Source organism: Neovison vison, chromosome 1, assembly GCF_020171115.1.
Source record: "Neovison vison isolate M4711 chromosome 1, ASM_NN_V1, whole genome shotgun sequence".
Lineage (NCBI taxonomy): Eukaryota > Metazoa > Chordata > Mammalia > Carnivora > Mustelidae > Neogale > Neogale vison.
Window position 1 is genome coordinate 49,342,928 of NC_058091.1, and position 17,728 is coordinate 49,360,655.

General features: G+C 40.0%; 1 pseudogene; it reads right to left on the reverse strand.

The window, feature by feature from the left end:
- Positions 1-8,818: 8,818 nt before the first annotated feature.
- On the reverse strand, positions 8,819-9,523 carry LOC122894177 (annotated as a pseudogene).
- Positions 9,524-17,728: the final 8,205 nt, after the last annotated feature.

The following is a 17,728-nucleotide window of genomic DNA, read 5'->3' on the forward strand; positions in this document are numbered from 1 at the left end:
TGGGTCTTTTGTGGTTTCATACACATTTTAGGATTGTTTGTTCTAGCGCTGTGAAAATGTGAAAAATTATGGTGGTATTTTGATAGGGACTGCATTAAATGTGGAGATTGCTTGGGGTAGTATAGACATTTTAACAATCTTTGTTCTTCCAATCCATGAGCATAGAACATTTTTCCATTTCTTTGTGTCATCTTCAATTTCTTTCATAAGTGTTCTACAGTTTTCAGATCTTTTAGTTTCAGATCTATAGTTTATAGATCTTTTACCTCTCTGGTTAGGTTTATTCCTAGGTATCTTATTGTTTTGGTGCAATTGTAAATGGGATCGATTTCTTGATTTCTTTTTGTGCTGCTTCATTATTTCTGTACAGAAATGCAGCAGATTTCTGTACTTCGATTTTTCTATCCTGTGATTTTGCTCAACTCATGTGTTAGTTTTAACAATTTTTTGGTGGAGTCCATTCAGATTTTCTACATAGAGTATCATGCCATCTACAAATGGTGAGTGTTTGACTTCTTCCCTGCCAATTTGGATGACTTTTATTTCTTTCTGTTGCCTGATTGTTGAGGCCAGTACTATGTTAAATAGTAATGGTGAGAGTGGACATCCATGTCTTGTTCCTGACTCCAGAGAAAAACTCAGTTTTCCTCATTGAGGATGATTCTAGCTGTGGGTCTTTTGTAAGTGACCTTTATGATGTTGAGGTATATTATCTCTATCTGTACTTTTTTGAGGGTTTTTATCAAGAATGGGTGCTGTATTTTGTCAAATGCTTTCTCTGCATCTGTTGAGAAGATCATATGGCTCTTGTCCTTCTTTTATTAATACAATATGTCACATTGATTTGCAAATATTGAACCACCCCTCTAGTGCAGGAATAAACTGCACTTGACTGTGGCGAATAATTCCTTTAATGTACTGTTGGATTCCATTTGCTAGAATCTTGTAGAGAATTTTTGCATCTATGTTCATCAAGGATATTGGCCTGTAATTCTTTTTAGTGGAGGCCTTTATCTGATTTTGGAATCAAGATAATCCTGGCCTCATGGAATAAGTTTGGAAGTTTTCCTTCCATTTCTATTTTTTTGGAACAATTTAAGAAGAGTAAGTATGAACTTTTCTTCAAATGTCTGGCAGAATTCCCCTGAGAATCCAATTGGCTCTGGCCATTGGTTTGTTGGGAGATTTTTGATTACTGACTTGATTTCTTTGCTGGTTATGGGTCTGTTCAAATTTTTTATTTCTTCCTATTTCAGTTTTGGTAGTTTCTATGTTCCTAGGAATTTATCCATTTCCTCCAGATTGCCCATTTTGCTGACATACAATTTTTTGTAATATTCTCTTATGATTGTTTATATTTCTGTGGTGTTGGTTGTGATCTCTCCTCTCTCATTCATGATTTTGAGTCCTCTCTTTTTTCTTTTTGATAAGGCTGTCAATATAGTTGTCATTCCTTTGTAATAATAGCTAACACTTTTTGAGTGCCTGCTCTGTACCAGTGTGCTAAACACAGATATGAACTCACTTGAACTTCATAATAAACTTATGAAGAAAGTAGTGTTAATATTTCATGTTCTGTGGGCACCTGGGTGGCTCAGTTGGTTCAGCATTTGCCTTTGGCTCAGGTCATGATCCCAAGGTCCTGGGATCAAGTCCCACTCTGGCTCCCTGACCAGTGGGGAATCTGCTTCTCCCTCTCCCTCACTCCCTCCCCTCTGCTTGTGCATGATCTCTCTCTCTCTAATAAATAAATAATCTCATGTTATATATAAGAAAACTAGAGCACTGAGAGTTGAAGTACCAACGTAATTGCCCACAATCAATTAGTGGTAAAGCTGGAAGTGTATATTCGCCTTTATCATGCTCAGTACTCTTAGTGTGCTCTTTGGTCAGTAAATTATGTCTTTCAACTCTGGAAAATGCTAGCTCAAATCTTTTCAAATAGTGATTTTTCCACTGTTCTCTCTTCACTCTCTTATCAAAGCTCTTTGTTGGCAAAGGCCCTCATGTATGGTTGTGTAGGTAACACACAGCGTAACTCTAGGAGCACCATTCACACCAGAGGCTATGAACTATATATTTTCTACTTACTTTCAGTCAATTCACTTAGGGACTTTTTTTTGGTCAATTCTCAGTCAAGGAATTGATGTTTAAATACATTTCTACTATATGCTTATAAAGTAGCTATTACTGTCTGGTACTCCAGGAAAGAAGATTGTTTCTGATAACTTGTTGTCAAGGAAGTCAAGTTTACCTCAGCTTTTAAACCATAATCATAATCATAATCCCGCTTTTGTGTGTCATGTTCCACTGTCTTAAAAATGACTCTTGTACATTATTTAACACGAATCTCCTCACAGTCCCATGAGATTGTTTGGGACTATGGTATCATTACCCCCATTTGATAGATAAGGAAAATAGATCTCAGAAAAACTAAGGGCCTTACAAATGATTACAAAGCTATTGAATGGCAGCTGGATCCATGACTGAAGGGTGAAGTCAAGGCAACACAAACAGACTCTCACATCTTGGCTCCTCTTTCCTTTTCTCTAGTCACTTTTCTTATTACTTTTTTCCAGGCACTATAATTTTTCAATATTCCTAAATACCTCAGGCCATTTCAGAGCTGATCTTTCTCTTCTCTCCTCCCTGCTTTCTGCTTCCTCTATCCCTCTGTAGAGCTCATGGAAGAGGAGACCACCTATAAGTCTACCACAGAGAACCTCATCTATGAGTTCTTTACCAAAGTCTGATCTTTTCTGTGCCTGCTTCTTTCCCACCAAATTCTGAGCTCCTGTAGAGGCTGTGGGGGGAGGGGGATTGATTCTTACCTGTCTGTGAATTTATGGTTCTTACCACAGGGCTTGGGCAGTACAGAGTTCACAGTAAGTGCCTAACATTTTATGAATGAGTAAATATTTGAAACACAAAAAGGACTTCCAGATACAACATTTCTATGAAGTTTAATAGTTTGAAAACACTTTTCTATGTCAATGCTTAACTTTTTACTTTCAAACACTCCAAAAAATACTAAATGCTGCATTAACATATGTCAAGTGAATAATGAACAAATTAACTAATGAGTGAGTTAGTGGATCATAACAATAAAATAATACAATATCTCCATATGTGTTTAATAAAAACCACTCTCTCTTTAAAATTTAATGCAGTCAGTTTAATATGCAATTACCTCTTAACCTTTACTGACATTTAAATCTATAAACATTTATGTGATGTAAATGTTTTAAAATTACTCAGGGAATCTGAATGAATAGTATGAGCAAATACAAACCTGCCATGTTAGATATTGATTTCATCATTTCTGACCTGGGAAAATAAAATCAATGTTTAATAGGGCAGCTGATGACAAATGGTGGGGGCTAAATGAGCTTCTTGTGTGTATTCATTCTGATGATAAGTGAAACAAAAGGGATCCATTGTGAATTACGCATGTGGCGGAGTTGATTAAACCCGCCTGCGCAGTCACAGTGTGATTGAAATATCACTAGATCCACGATGAGCTGCTCCTCCGGATGCTGTTTGCCTTGCGGGAGAAACAGGCAGGCAGATCTTCCTCAGTTCAGTGATTTTACTGCATATATACAATTTCAGCCAAGTGCAACAGAAAATACTTCGAATAAGGGCAGCACCAGAAAGAGAGCCAAGCCATAAATGACAGCATGGCTGTTTCAGAGAGCCCTGATGCAAGGAACAGGGACGCTTGAAAGGAGCAATGGACGCCAGGCATTCCATTACATCGTCAAAGCCAGACTAAAGAAGATCATGTCTCTGCTAGTTTGGTAAGCAGGCAAGGCAGGAAAAATACAAGCAGATAGTCAAGGAGAGGAAAATGTAAAGGCACTCGTGTCACACCTGAGCCAAGTACATCATGCAAGATTATAAGGGAATTTAAAAATGGGAGGGGGAGGTACCACTGCAGAGATAGAACTCGCATCACGTAGCTGTCGTACCTGTCGCTGCCAGTCTACTTCCCTTCTCCATTCAGCAAATGTGAATAAAGATCTTGCTGAGATATGTAAAGAATGCAAAGGGAACAGGTCCCATCTGTGCTCTGGTAACCCTGCTTGGTTAAAAGTGCCCTTTGCCATTATCAATTTGACGTAGTTGGAGATGATGATGAGGAACAACGTCTGGTTCTTGCATGAAACCCATTTCCCAACAGAGTTAGAGAATTCTATATTACACTGGATTCCACTATTATTATGTTATCACGAAGATATTTACTTTGGGAGGCATTGAGCATATTTTGGGACATAGGAATGTTGTTTAGGAAATGATTTCTTCAAATTTCTGGCCATTAGTATCTATGTCAGCAGAGGGTAAGAGTTAGGGGTGTGTTATTTATTTACACTGTATGTTCCAAATCAGCAATTTATTTATTCCCTCCAGTAATCTGGTATTCTCTTAGGCTATTTTAGAAACCTCTTTTAGAGATTTCCATTAAAATCCATTAAAAGATGTCCATTAAAACTGAATTATACTTCTCAGCAGGTAGTTAAGATATTAATACTAGGTGACAGTTACTTATAAAGTCTTTTCTGTTTGATTCTGACATAACTCCAGAAAGAGACATGGGTCCAGAAGCTCACAGGCTAAAATATCTACCTAAAGGAAACAGGGGCCTTTTGTGGGACTCTGCATTTGTAGGTTTTCAGAGCAGCTAGCTGCAAGCAGGTTAACATAATCACTTCACAAGTTGGATGTGAGAACTGGAAGGGTTGAGGGGGAAGCATTAGCAGATGTGAGTATGATGCATTTCGGGTAGCTTATGCTATTTTAAATAATTCCTTGAAATGTTATTCTAAGCTTAATAATCCCAAGGCAGCCTCTGTCTTGACTATATTTTCTCAATTATTTGGCATTTGGAACAAATGCTTCATTTTACATTACATTACACTTGTTTAATTCAATTCAATAAACATTTTAAAGCTTCTACTTATACTCTTTTCAACTGAGAAGTATATCCCAAGGGCCATGTGCTAGAAAGACTAACTATGTAAAGCATAAATTGTGGGGTGGTTCCTGGAGTCTAGATTTTACACAGGAGAAATTTTAAACATTTTTATATTAACAATTATGAGTACTACATGATAGATCTGAATGTAAAATCCACATGAATTTTTTGAGAAAGAACAGCTTCAGAGAAATTCCATCTTAAAGCAGTCTGAAGGCATATACTCTTCTGCTGTAAGTGGTACCTAGGAGGAAAAATGTGAGAACATTCCATGTAAGACAAGCTACTTGACATGTAGGAGTGGGAAGTACACAGAGTCTAACCCTGGTCCTTTTACTCAGAAATTATAATTAAGAAGTAGAAGTAGAAAATGTATTCTGTGTGAACACCCATGGAAGATGTAGAAAGACATGAAGGAAAGATCAATTCTATTTAAAAGTGTCATATGAGTGTTAATACTTGGAAAGAGCTTGGAAATCTGAGTAGAATTCCTACAGGTAGAGTGTGTGAGAGAATTATCCAGGTGAAGGGGTCAGGCTGTGCAAAGGCTCAGAGGCATGAACTAGCATGGAAGATTTAGGAACAAGGAACATTCCCTGTGCTGGAACATAGACACAGAGCAGAAGGAAAAAGATGTGTTTGAAGTTGTGCTTATGTGTATTTTTTTCTGTGTTATTCCAGATTAATCAATATCCAGCCTTTAAAGGAATCTTCCTGTGAGGAATTAACTTTATAAAGTAAAAATAACTTCCCCATTCATCTGCAAAAAGATTAAATTTTAAATTCATTTACATTGTGGCACAACTACTTTTATCGTCTTTTATAATAGGTTGGATGAACATTTCTCCCCATTTACCCATAGAAGGGTTTTGTTTGTTCCCACATAAACAAATTTATGTTTATGTAGTGTCTACTATTGTCTGGAACAGTGGCAAAGACTGCTTCGCTCCTCCAAAAGAAAGAAAGAAAAAATAAAAAGATAGGAAATCTTCTCTGAAAAATGGTCCTAAGCCCAGGCGTATCTAAACATTTACGCTTCTCAAGCCTCAGGGGAAGGCCAAATCTTGTTCCAGATGTCAGGATGATCTGAGAGAGAAGCGTCTGCCCTGGGTGAGGCCTCCTGTATTCCTTTTACCAACACCTGCCAGCAGAGGCTTGAACTTTTTTTTTTTTTTAAAGATTTTATTTATTTATTTGACAAATACAGATCACAAGTAGGCTGAGAGACAGGCAGAGAGAGAGAGGAGGAAGCAGGCTCCCCGCTGAGCAGAGAGCCAATGTGGGGCTCGATCCCAGGACCTTGGTATCATGACTGGAGCCAAAGGCAGAGGCTTTAACCCACTGAGCCACCCTGGTGCCCCCAGAGGCTTGAACTTAAGTGTACCAGAAAACCAGTCATTTGATGCCACCAACTATAGACAGTAATTCCCAATATTCTCACAAATGTGGAATAAAGCAAATAAATTTCATTGATTCAATACCAGTATTTCCTCTCTAGCAGTTGGAGGATTATCACGGAGGTCTCTATTTACTTCCACTCCCCTTACTCAGAAGTGCATCCTTGGTTTCCTATGAATGTTCTCAAGGAATTCTAAATTGTGAAAAATCAGGGATCATGACCACATTTAAAATGTCACTGGATTAAAAACAGCTGTGGAGATGGGAACTTATGTCAGCATCAATAAGAATAGTAATTACTGACCCATAGTAAGTTCATAGAATGACATAGATAGAAAAATAAACTGGGGCCTTATCAGGAAAATTTCATGGTGCGTGAGACAGGTGGAGAGGGATGAGGTAAAAAGACTGACCAGGCCAAAGGGCAAATGCACATCGTGGTGATTCCTTGTCATGCCCCCCACAGCTAAGGTCTGTACCAGCTTTCCAGAGTCAGAACTGAATTTTTCCAGTGCTCCCAGCGTTCTCAGGATAGAGTGATACACACGCCAAAAAGCAAAGCAGAAACTTCTTTTGTATTAGCACAATGCCAATTCATTAATCTTGGGATTAATTTCTGTTACTCGGAGCATCCTCTCTGACACCAGGATCCCAGGAAGGCATCAGAGGCCTGCTTGACAAGCTTGGAGTTAGAACAAAGCAAAGGGGGAGAAAGAAATGTAAATCATACAGGTCCCACTGCAGTCCCACAAAAAAGAATGCCTTTTGCTGCACAAGAAGCAGCATAGTGTTGGGTGTGTGGGTTTGGGTTTGAGCTCAGCCTGGCATTTACTACCAGTAACCTTTGGTTGCAGCCTCAGTTCCCTCGTCGGTAAAATGAAGATAATAGATAATAACAATGTAGATGATAGCAATAGCTAACTTTTTTCTTTCTTACTCCAAAGGGCTTACAGAGACCAATTTCACATCCAAGTCCAGGGCAGAAGGGATGAAGCTTATAAACCTGGAAGAGAGCCCAAGAGTTCAGGGTGGAACCCCAAAAAGGAAATGAAATAAATGGAGGAAGAGAGTAGAGGGCCAGGAGAGGAGAAGACAGACTATCACACAGTGATAACATGGGTGGGGGTAGGGCTCCATTAAAATCCCATTTATTTATACCAATAGACAGGAAGTTATGGGGTAACCCTCTCCACCCTCCATGCCCCAAGGAAGGCAAGAGAAAGCTCTCTTTCTATGGGTGGGGGAAGTTAAGGATGAGCATCTCCCTTGAGGCCATTATCGGCTCCCGAGGAAGTTACTGGCCTTGAAGCCATTGGGTAGTTTCTGGATAGCTGTGTTTAGGGAACTGGAGGTAGGACTATTGGCTTGAGAAAGTTTCTGGTGTGTGCCAGGCCTGGTATTCCCACTGAGGACATCCAGGGTTCAACTGGCTCATGACAATGGTGGGGTGGGGGGGAGGCGGAAACGAGAGCAGGAGCACCTGGTTTCCTCCCAGCACAGCACCCAGCCAGGTATGGGAAGATGGAAAAGATGATTTGGGGATTCAATGAGAGTACCTGGAACCTTCTGGCATCTTGGGAAAGCTGATCCCCAAGGACACCCTGCCCAGGTTGTGTTATGCCCGAGAAGGCAGCTCAGATACTAGGTCTGGGCCTCAGGACACAGAGAGGAAACTTCCAGAGGCCACCCTGGAGGGTGATCCCTGAAGGAGGCTGCTCTTCAGGTTGGATGCTTAGGGAAGGGTGGGTCACAGGGGAGGGTCTCTGGGGGAAAGCACCACCAGACTCTGAGGAAGGCAGGAAGAGGCCAGGCCTCTCAGCCTCCAGACTGAGGTTGGGAGTCCTCTTGGTCCAACCTGCCTAGGCCACTCCCCAGGCAGCGTGGCAGTCAGGACTGAGCCAGGTGGGTATTATAAGACCATGGCCAGGGCGTCCGTGTGCATACTGGTCCAGGAGGTGGATGCCTCTATCATCATGGTCGCTGGTTTGAGCAACTCACCACCTGGTTGGTCTGGGTGGGGCTGCTGCTCCCCTCGGACTCCAGGGTGAGGAGGACACTGCCAGTGTCAAGGTCATAAAAGTGGTGCCATCAGAACAGAAGAAGGCACCATGTGGGCAGGTTCAGTGCTTGTGAAGACCACTGAGATGCAGATCCTGTGATCGCTGTTCGTGGGGATCCCATGATTGTTGGTTATGGGGAATGTACAGAGGCAGGTTGAGTTGCTGTTGCCGGGGTCTTGGATGTGCATGGGTGCCATTGACAGAACAGTAGGGCACACACTGGGAGGGGGGATTAAAGGTTGGGCCCCACACAGCCTCTGCATGACCCTCCAGGCAGGACATGGGTCAGCACACTCAGGTTATAACCATCTTAGGGGTCTGGGTTGAGGTCTGGAATCTTCCAAATGAGAGCTTCTGCTCACCACACTCCAAAAGTTGACCAAAATTATCTGGAGTTTGACCGCCTGGCTTTGTAGCTCATAGTGGGTCCCTCTCCAGGGCACCTATGAGGGTCTGGAGAGGACTCCCCATCCTTTCCCAAGCCCAGAAAATAGAAACCAACAGTGGCATCCTCAGAGTCATTCCTCTTCTACCTGGTCCTCCACTGCAGGCACCAGCCTTGGCGGGCAGCTTCCTGCATTTTTTCTTGGGCAGCACACCGTTGGGCTGATCATCTTCATGGCTCTCCCCATCCTCACAGTTCCCTAGGAAGGGGATCTGCTTTGGCACCCAGTCCCCCCAAGCGCTCTTTGCCATCTTTGCCTGCCACATTTTTCTTGGTCTCTTCACTTGTTTCACCAGCAGCAACTCACTACTGCTGATTCCCCCCAGGGACCGAGGGGGTCCCGCAGACCTCTTCCCTGGGCTCTCTGGCCCTGCTGAGCTCCAACGAATGGCCCAGTAGAGACTGCACACGCCTGGACTGCAAGTCCACCACAGAGTCCGTGTAGCCCACCTCTTCTGGGTACTGTCGGAGAACCTGCTGCCCCTCCCTCCACACCAGCAGGCTCTTCTCCGGGGTGACTGACTGCACGGGGCCATCGGACACTTGTTCTGACAGTTCTGGTTTCTTCTCCCTGTGGTTAAGGTCGATACTGAACTTCAATTCATCGTATTTGGCCCTTTCCTGCTTCCGCGCAAATTCTAACATCCGATCCACCACACTAGGTCTGTCTTGACAATGCCTTACCTTTTGCTCCCAAATCAAACTCCATGTTCAAATTCCATTTCCGCCATTTATCAAATGTCTGACATTCACCAAATAAACTTAATCTCTATAAACCTGTTTATTGCTCTGTAAAGTGAGTTTATAATAATACTCACCCTATAAGGTTGTTGTGGAGATAAATGAACTAATACATATAATGCACTTACCACAACATCTGGTATATCCTAAATGGTTGATAATGGTTGTAATTACTACCACAGATATCCTAATTGGCGCTTCCTGAAAGCTTCTGGCATTTTAAGTAACTTTTGTAAATTATTAGTCTCATTCACTATGTTGATTTGCTAGTTTGATTTCCAAATATAACTTTATTTCTAAGCATTACCACCAAGTGCCAACTACTGGACCTAGTTTTTTCTAATTAAAAGTATTATAAATTCTTATACATCAGAGTCTATAATGGATAGGACTACATTATGACTATGGACCCTTTTCTCCTTTAAACAAAATAATTTTAAATTATACTTTATGATAGGATTGGTATAAAAACAATATACTCAAGTCTGCATTTATTATTACATATTCATCATTATTACGTTCATTGTTTTTTCTGATTTTAAAAGAAATTAAAACTACAACATTTTCATGGTCCCTATTATAGACCCTAGTGTCTACTGTGTGAAAGAATAAGTCAGGCCTGATTTAATGGGACTCAGACCACAGTGAGAGTCAGGGAGCCCTAGTGATACTATTTCCTCAAATGCAGCTAAAGATATTGCTACAGCTGTTTTGTTAATAGGGTTAATATTACCAAAATCATTTTTGTAGTAAAATACTATAGAATGATAAAGAGTCATACCACCTTGAGACCACCTAGTTTAACACCCATTGTTCATAGATAAAAAATTAAGACTCAGTGTCAACGTGTTCAGCTTGGATCCATAAAGAGTAAGAGCTAGAACCTCATTCTCCTGATTACTGGGCAGTATTCTTTCCACCACACTATCCATTGCTCTTGAAGACTTTATTTGAGCTTGGTTTTTAATTTGAGCTCATGTTTCCTGGAACATTTCCTGTAAGAATTTTTTTGTGTTCTGGGTTTATAAAACTGACAGTAGAGAGGAATATCCTTTCCTATTGCTGGTGACCTTGTTTGGAACCATTTGGTCAGAGCCACTTCTCACTTCTTTCCTATCTCATAATCCCTCCAGGGCACCTCTACTCCAGAGATGTGGGTTGTCTGGCTGTAGTATCCTTGGGACAGGGCTCCTTTAGATATGCACCTCCCTAGGAACTGAAGTCTAACAGGCCAGGGAGCAAAGTCAGGGAAAGGGGAACTAAGATTTGTCAGTTGCTTACTGTATAACAAGTTATTAACTGGGTGTTTTATGTGTAATCTATAATCTGGAAAGTACTTATCAATATCTTGTATCTTGAGCCCTACTACTTGCTACATAACTCAAACAACTAGGGAAGGCTAAACATGACTGGTCTCCTGAATATGTTGGCCTTCTTAGATACTATCTTATTGTGAGCCATAATTTTGCAGTGGATTCCAATACTAGCTGAAAATTTGGGGTTGTGGACTCAAGGTTCTTCAAGATCTACATATATTTGAATATTATAATCTCTGGCAGAATGTCCCAAGTGGCCTGGTAACAATGATTCCAGCTTTGCTATAATGCACAGGTTAATTATATCCTTGTGACAATGCCAAAGTATGGCTTCATTACCCAAGGGATTGTGTTTATCTATAGTGATTAAATTAAGCATCCATCGACATTTCTGAGAAATACTCTAGCACTATCTTGTAGTCTTCCTAATCCACCTAGATTAATCCTTTTGTGTACAAACCATCAATATTTCCATAGGATAGTTTTCTTATGGATCATTCCCATGTTAACATACTAAAACAGTATTCAAGATGAAATATTTAGCCTAAATGGAGAGGCATTAAAAACAAAGACCAGCTGTTGTATCTATGTACTTGGTAAAAAAACCAAAACCAAAACCAAAAAAAACAGCTGGAATCAATATAGCATTTGGACACATGGTTGAAGATGTGCTTTTTGTGACGAATGTGCCCTTGAGGGAAATGAACCTTTGCATTTGTATACTACTGAAGTGGAAAATAGGGGAGAACCTTGAAAGCCAGGGAATATCTTCAATTACATGAGATGAGTGAAGAATGAATGCTTTGAACGTTACTGATTTCAAGACAGCCAAAATAAAACAGCATTTTAATTAAATCCTGCACACTGGCAGTGAAAGCCCAGTCCCAACTTTGTGCTAAATTTTAGGAACTGAGTATGAATAGAACTCTTCGGGTATCTAAGTGGCCTGCACATATTGGATCTGGGCTATCCAAGATGGTAGCACTAGCCATTCATTCAATAAAATACATTTTAAAATTCAGTTCCTGGTCTCACTAGACACATTGCAAATACTTAGTAGTCACATGTGACTAGTGGCTACTCTATTGACTAGTGCAGTTATCGAACATTTCCATCATTACAGAAAGTTTCTTTAGACAGCACTGCAGTAAACATTCAATAAATACATCGTGAATGAATGAATGAATGGATGGATGCCTAAAATTTAAAAGGGGAGAAAAGATACTGCTCTTGTAAAAAGCTGAACCAGTTCTCTTAAAAGAAGACACAATAGGGGTGCCTGGGTGGCTTAGTGGGTTAAAGTCTCTGCCTTTGGCTCGGGTCATGATCTCAGGGTCCTGGAATCGAGCCCCACATCATGCTCTCTGTTCAGCGGGGAGCCTGCTTCCTCCTCTCTCTCTGCCTGCCTCTCTGCCTACTTGTGATCTCTGTCTATCAAATAAATAAATCCTTTAAAAAAAAAAAGAAGACATAATATTTTGGGGGAGGGAAGGGGGATGGGTAAAGGGATAGAATGACCTTTTAAGAAGTATAATGTCCTATTTCATTGACATGTCTTAGATTTTTGTGACAAACTTCTTTGAAACTTTTAGTGAAGTCTGTTTTGTTCATGAGGACCTGTGTGGGTGGGGAGTTTTTGAGGAGCTCATTAAAGGGGCTTTATTTCATATGGGGGGTCAGCATGGTGTAGAACAGAGGCCAGACATAAGGAAGAGGGAACAAGAAGTGGAGGAGGTCATATGTCACCAAGAAGACAGGAACCTTAGGGACAGATTTGAAATTCCATAGACCAGAGAACCAGGCTCAAGCCAACTTTACCTCTAATTAAAGTATCCTGACTACATTTTAATACACCGTATCAGGAGTCATCAGGCCAAATCTGGCCCCCTATCTGTATTTGTAAAGCCTACAAGCTAGGAATGGTTTTTATACTTTTCAATGCTTGTGAAAAAAAAAATCAAAAGAATAATATAAACACATGACAATTGTATGTAATTCACATTTCAGTGTTCATAAAAAGTTTTGTTGGAACACAGCCACCTCGTTTGTTTACAATTGCCTCTTGCTGATTTTGCATGACAGTGGCAGAGTTGAGTGTTTGAGGCAGATACCAAATGGCCTGCAAAGCTTAAACTATTTGTGCCCTGTCTCTTTATAGGAGAAATTCCCAACTCCTTTACTATCTCATCAGTATAGGGAGAGAAGGGTTTTACATACCAGATATCACAAAACATTCAGGCCAGGAATGGGTTGCACTAAAACAAGGCTTCCTCATGGGGAACCATTACTAAAGAGGAGATTTTAGAAGATTAGGGATGATGAGAGGAGTAGAGAATTACTTAAAAGGAAGGAAACCTCTGCATCAAATGTAAATGTCTGCATTTTTATTGCTGATGATAGCAGGAAAAATGGGACAGTTGAAAAGAAAACTGTGCGACCCAAGATAAAAATCATCCAGCCTTTCTGAGGATTAGTTCAACTTCAGGCAAGTGTCCATCTGTGATTCAGAATAGCCCAGCACCAGATGGGTTCAACAAAGGCCTATTTAGTGCCTCCTAAGGGAGGGCCCTGTGCTAAATTCAATGTGAAGGAAGGATGGGAAGCCTAAGTTGGGCCCTTATTCTCCAAAAGAAACCATACATAATCCCTTGAGGAGATAAGGAACCATATTGGATTATTGGTGATAAATGTGGCAAATGAGAAATTCTGGAAATAAGTTATAGAACTAGGGATGGTATAGAATCAGCAGGAGTAGTCAAGAAAGATATCCTAAAGAAAGAAGGAAGGAGTTGGGTTGCAGCTTGAAGGCTGACTGGGGGGAGGGGTGGGAAGAAAGGCATTCCAGATGGGGAAATGGACAAGCAATGGCTTGGCGTTAGGTGGAAAGAGCTCTCCTCTTTTGATCTCTCTAAAAGAGGAGAGGTCAGCTAGGCTGAAGCAGGTGGATATGATGGCGAGAAGCTGGAAATAAAGAAAAATAGGACAGAGACAGGAGTTTGGGGAAATTTTTGAAAGCCAGGATAAAGGGTTTCCCAGATTGATAAGGAGAAACACAGTGTGTTTGTGTAAAGAGAAAGGTTAAGAAATTCGTATTCTTCAAAGCAATAGCTCAGGGAAAAGTTACGTGAGCACGAAGAAATCAGACAAGTCTGTTGATATTCTAGTAAGAGAGAGATGAACAGTAAGAAATAGTGCACACCTTAGACCTTACAAGATAGGAAAGAAATTGTGTTAACAGACACATCTTCTAGAGCTTCCAAGGATAAAATATAACATGAGTCTAAGAATAAAGGTGGGAATTGTGCAGCCAGCTCTATGAATCTAGGCACATCATGGAATAGCCAACTGCTGGCAACACAGTCAGTGGCTTTATTTGCACAAGGATCTGGTGAACATCTTCGAAAAGATAATGAGTAGAAGCATTGGCCCAGACAACTGGCTCCTTAAAAAGTATCCTACATGACTGAGGAATCACAGATGTCCCTTACTCTTCTGAACAAAGGATTAGAATTAAAAAGGCACTTATTCAAGAGGGGAGAGGTTCATAGAACAGTATGCTAACACTACTAAGCCTGAATAGGGGGGAGTGGGACATTCTGAGTGGAGTCCTGTGTAATATTATTGGCACCTGACACAGCCTTTCCAGAGCTTCTCTCCAGATTCCTGGGAAGAAGGCGGTGAAGAGAGTGTAATGATCCTCAGTGAATTAGATAGATAGATAGATATAGATATAACCAAAGAGAAAGAACCATAGATATGGATATATCTATATCTATCTACCTATCTATCTAGATATGGATATATCTATATCTATCTACCTATCTACGGTCTCAGAGACACTGCCGAAAAAACATAGCACAGTCACCATCTTTATTCCCCCGCCTTCTCTCTTGAGCAGTTCAGTGTGAACGAACGGCCATACCACTGACCTCTGCAGCTAAGAGATGACCACATCCCCCTTAGTAATGCTGACCAGCGGTGATTCAGAGCCTTGAAGCTTGGAGAATACCATCCTAAGATATGATCAGTACACATAGGAAAGGCCATGACCCCTTGTCTGTGAAGATGATAAAAGGAACCAAAAGACTTCCATTGCAGAGACTGAACTAAAGTGGCTAATAGTAGATGCTACTGTTTTTTTTTATTTAAAGATTTTATTTATTTATCAGAGAGAGATAGAGGGAGAGAGAGCGAGCACAGGCAGACAGAATGGCAGGCAGAGGCAGAGGGAGAAGCAGGCTCCCCGCCAAGCAAGGAGCCCAACGTGGGAATCGATCCCAGGACGCTGGGATCATGACCTGAGCCGAAGGCAGCTGCTTAACCAACTGAGCCACCCAGGCATCCCGATGCTACTGTTTTTATACTGCCCTTAAGAACCAAGCTTTTTACCATTTAGGTTGGTGACCATCCCTAAAAATCCTGACTCCTCCAATAAGACAAAATTATTTTTTATAAACTGAAGAGTAATCATTTTGTTAGTTTTACCAGCAGATGTAACTTCGTGTATGATTTTTACTAGGAGTCACTGCTTCCCCATGGGGATGCTCTAAAGAAGAGTTGCACTACCACATCAGTGAGCCCTGATTTGAGCAGATCAGATGGGCTTGGAATGAATAGCTGCAAGGTCAGGTACACCCCACGTGGAGGTTCTTGTCAACACTGACCTTGAACATACTTAGTGTTGGTGTGAGAACAAACTGACTGGAAAAAAATAAATAAATAAAAATTATCCCATGATTAAGATGGCTTCTTGTAGGTATGAAATTGAAAATACCCAATTACCAGACTGACCTGGCACACTTGAGGAAAGGGGCTTATTAAAAAACAGAATGTTAACAAAAAGTTTGAATCATTTCTTGGTAAACAGAATTAATTGTTTCTTTGTATAAGTAAATTTTGTGTGGATGGTATAGAGTTTTATGTTTATGAAGTTGTCCGAAACATCAAATCCTTTTGGTGATGATGCCACAACTACATCAGTGACTAGAATGAATGAGAATCATTGGCACTGAAATTGAAATATGTTTCTAGACTAATTTCTATAGAATAGAGTGGTTGTACTACAAGTAAGCTAAATTCTATAAGGAATAGAGGATTTAATGATCTAATTTCCCATGATTTATTTCTACCAACAGAGAGGGAAGATAGATGGTTAAACTTCAAAATAAAATGTTACTATGCAACTGGTTTATTGTCAGAGCTCTTCCATCTTCCATCAAAAAAAATAACTTTTGGATTAAATTCTTCTCATTACATTTTGATGTCATTCTTAGGCAATTAGAATTAGATTATAAAAACTCTAGGAAACCCTTCCAAAAGTAAATAAGAAACAAAACTTCAAAAGAAACCACAAATTACTAGCTCAGAATAAATTATCTGTGCATCTTTCAGATGAAAATAAAACACATTTGAATGTCTAGTTTATTTAATAGGTTATTTTAAAATCATGAAGTTCAGGGCAAATTCCCTCAGTGAATACTAATAAGTGGTGAATAGTTATTCTGGTGCTTACTCCAACTCCATAAATTCAACAATGGTGCGATGTCAAAATAAAGGAATATTTTCCTTGTCTGCTAGGAGCACCACTTCCTGAGCATTAATTAGAGGGTGATGCATAAAACATTTTTTGCTAACCTAACATATTTGGAGTCAAGATACTGTCCAGGGAATATACTTTCAAATGAAAAGAACTTATTTTGGGTAATAATTATTTTTGATAATTAAATGCTTCTCAACTCTCTGCTTAAATTTGAATTTCTCTGAGACAAATGTTTATTTTCAAGCTGGTAACCAGGAAAAAGAAGGTATAGACAGCAAAGTTCACTCTTTATGGGGTAAATATATGCATGTAGATGGAATTTTAACTTAAAGTTTATTTAACACTCCCTTTGGCTAGGAAAAAGCAAAAAGCAAAAAGGAGCACCATTCTCTTTTCAAGTAACAAATGTGTTGAACACATGGCACAAGTGCCAAACACACGTATGCCAGCACAGGCCAGGGCAGCGGACTGGCCAGCCATTGTGATGACCTTCCACACAGCCCGGGAGCCTCCCTGGCTACAGCTCTAGGAGGGCTGTGTCTTTGGCCCAGAAAGCACCAACTTTGAATGTCAGTGTCACATTTATACACCGTAATGTAAAACTTTGTTCTTTGGGAGGACAGGTTATTCTTACTTAGCTGAACTTTGGAGATTTTCTTCTACTGTTCAGGGGTTGAGTGAAACATTATAGAGCCTAGAGATCATTGAAAATTAGGTATGAAAGTAAACACTGGTTAAGGTAAGAAAGACTATCACATAAAATACATGTTTTTAAAAATGGATTAATACCAACATTCCCAAATCCAAAAACTAGCATATATCTGATAATTAAATGTCTAACATATCTATAATGCCTTTTCCTACATTTTTGGTTGTATATTCTTTGATGACTTCTTTATATGAAAAGTATTTTTTATTAATTCAACTTTCTGTAGAAAACTTAGAAATAATTCACTCTTTCTTCTGGCAGAGATGATTGATCTTTAAAAAAACTTGTAATTTAGAAGTTTCTTTCTAACTACACAACTCATTGCTAATGGCCTATGTATTTTTAGAAAATTTCTAATAGTGCTTGCTTCAGCAGCACATATACTACAATTAGAAAATTTCTAGCAAATTGAAGAAATTTAAAGTTAAGTGGAAGACATGTGTTGTAGGATTTTAGGGCATCTCAGATTTTTTTCTGGAGTGAGTGACTAATCTTAACGATTATTTGAATTGATACCAGTCTATTATTTGGGTCATTTTCTCTGG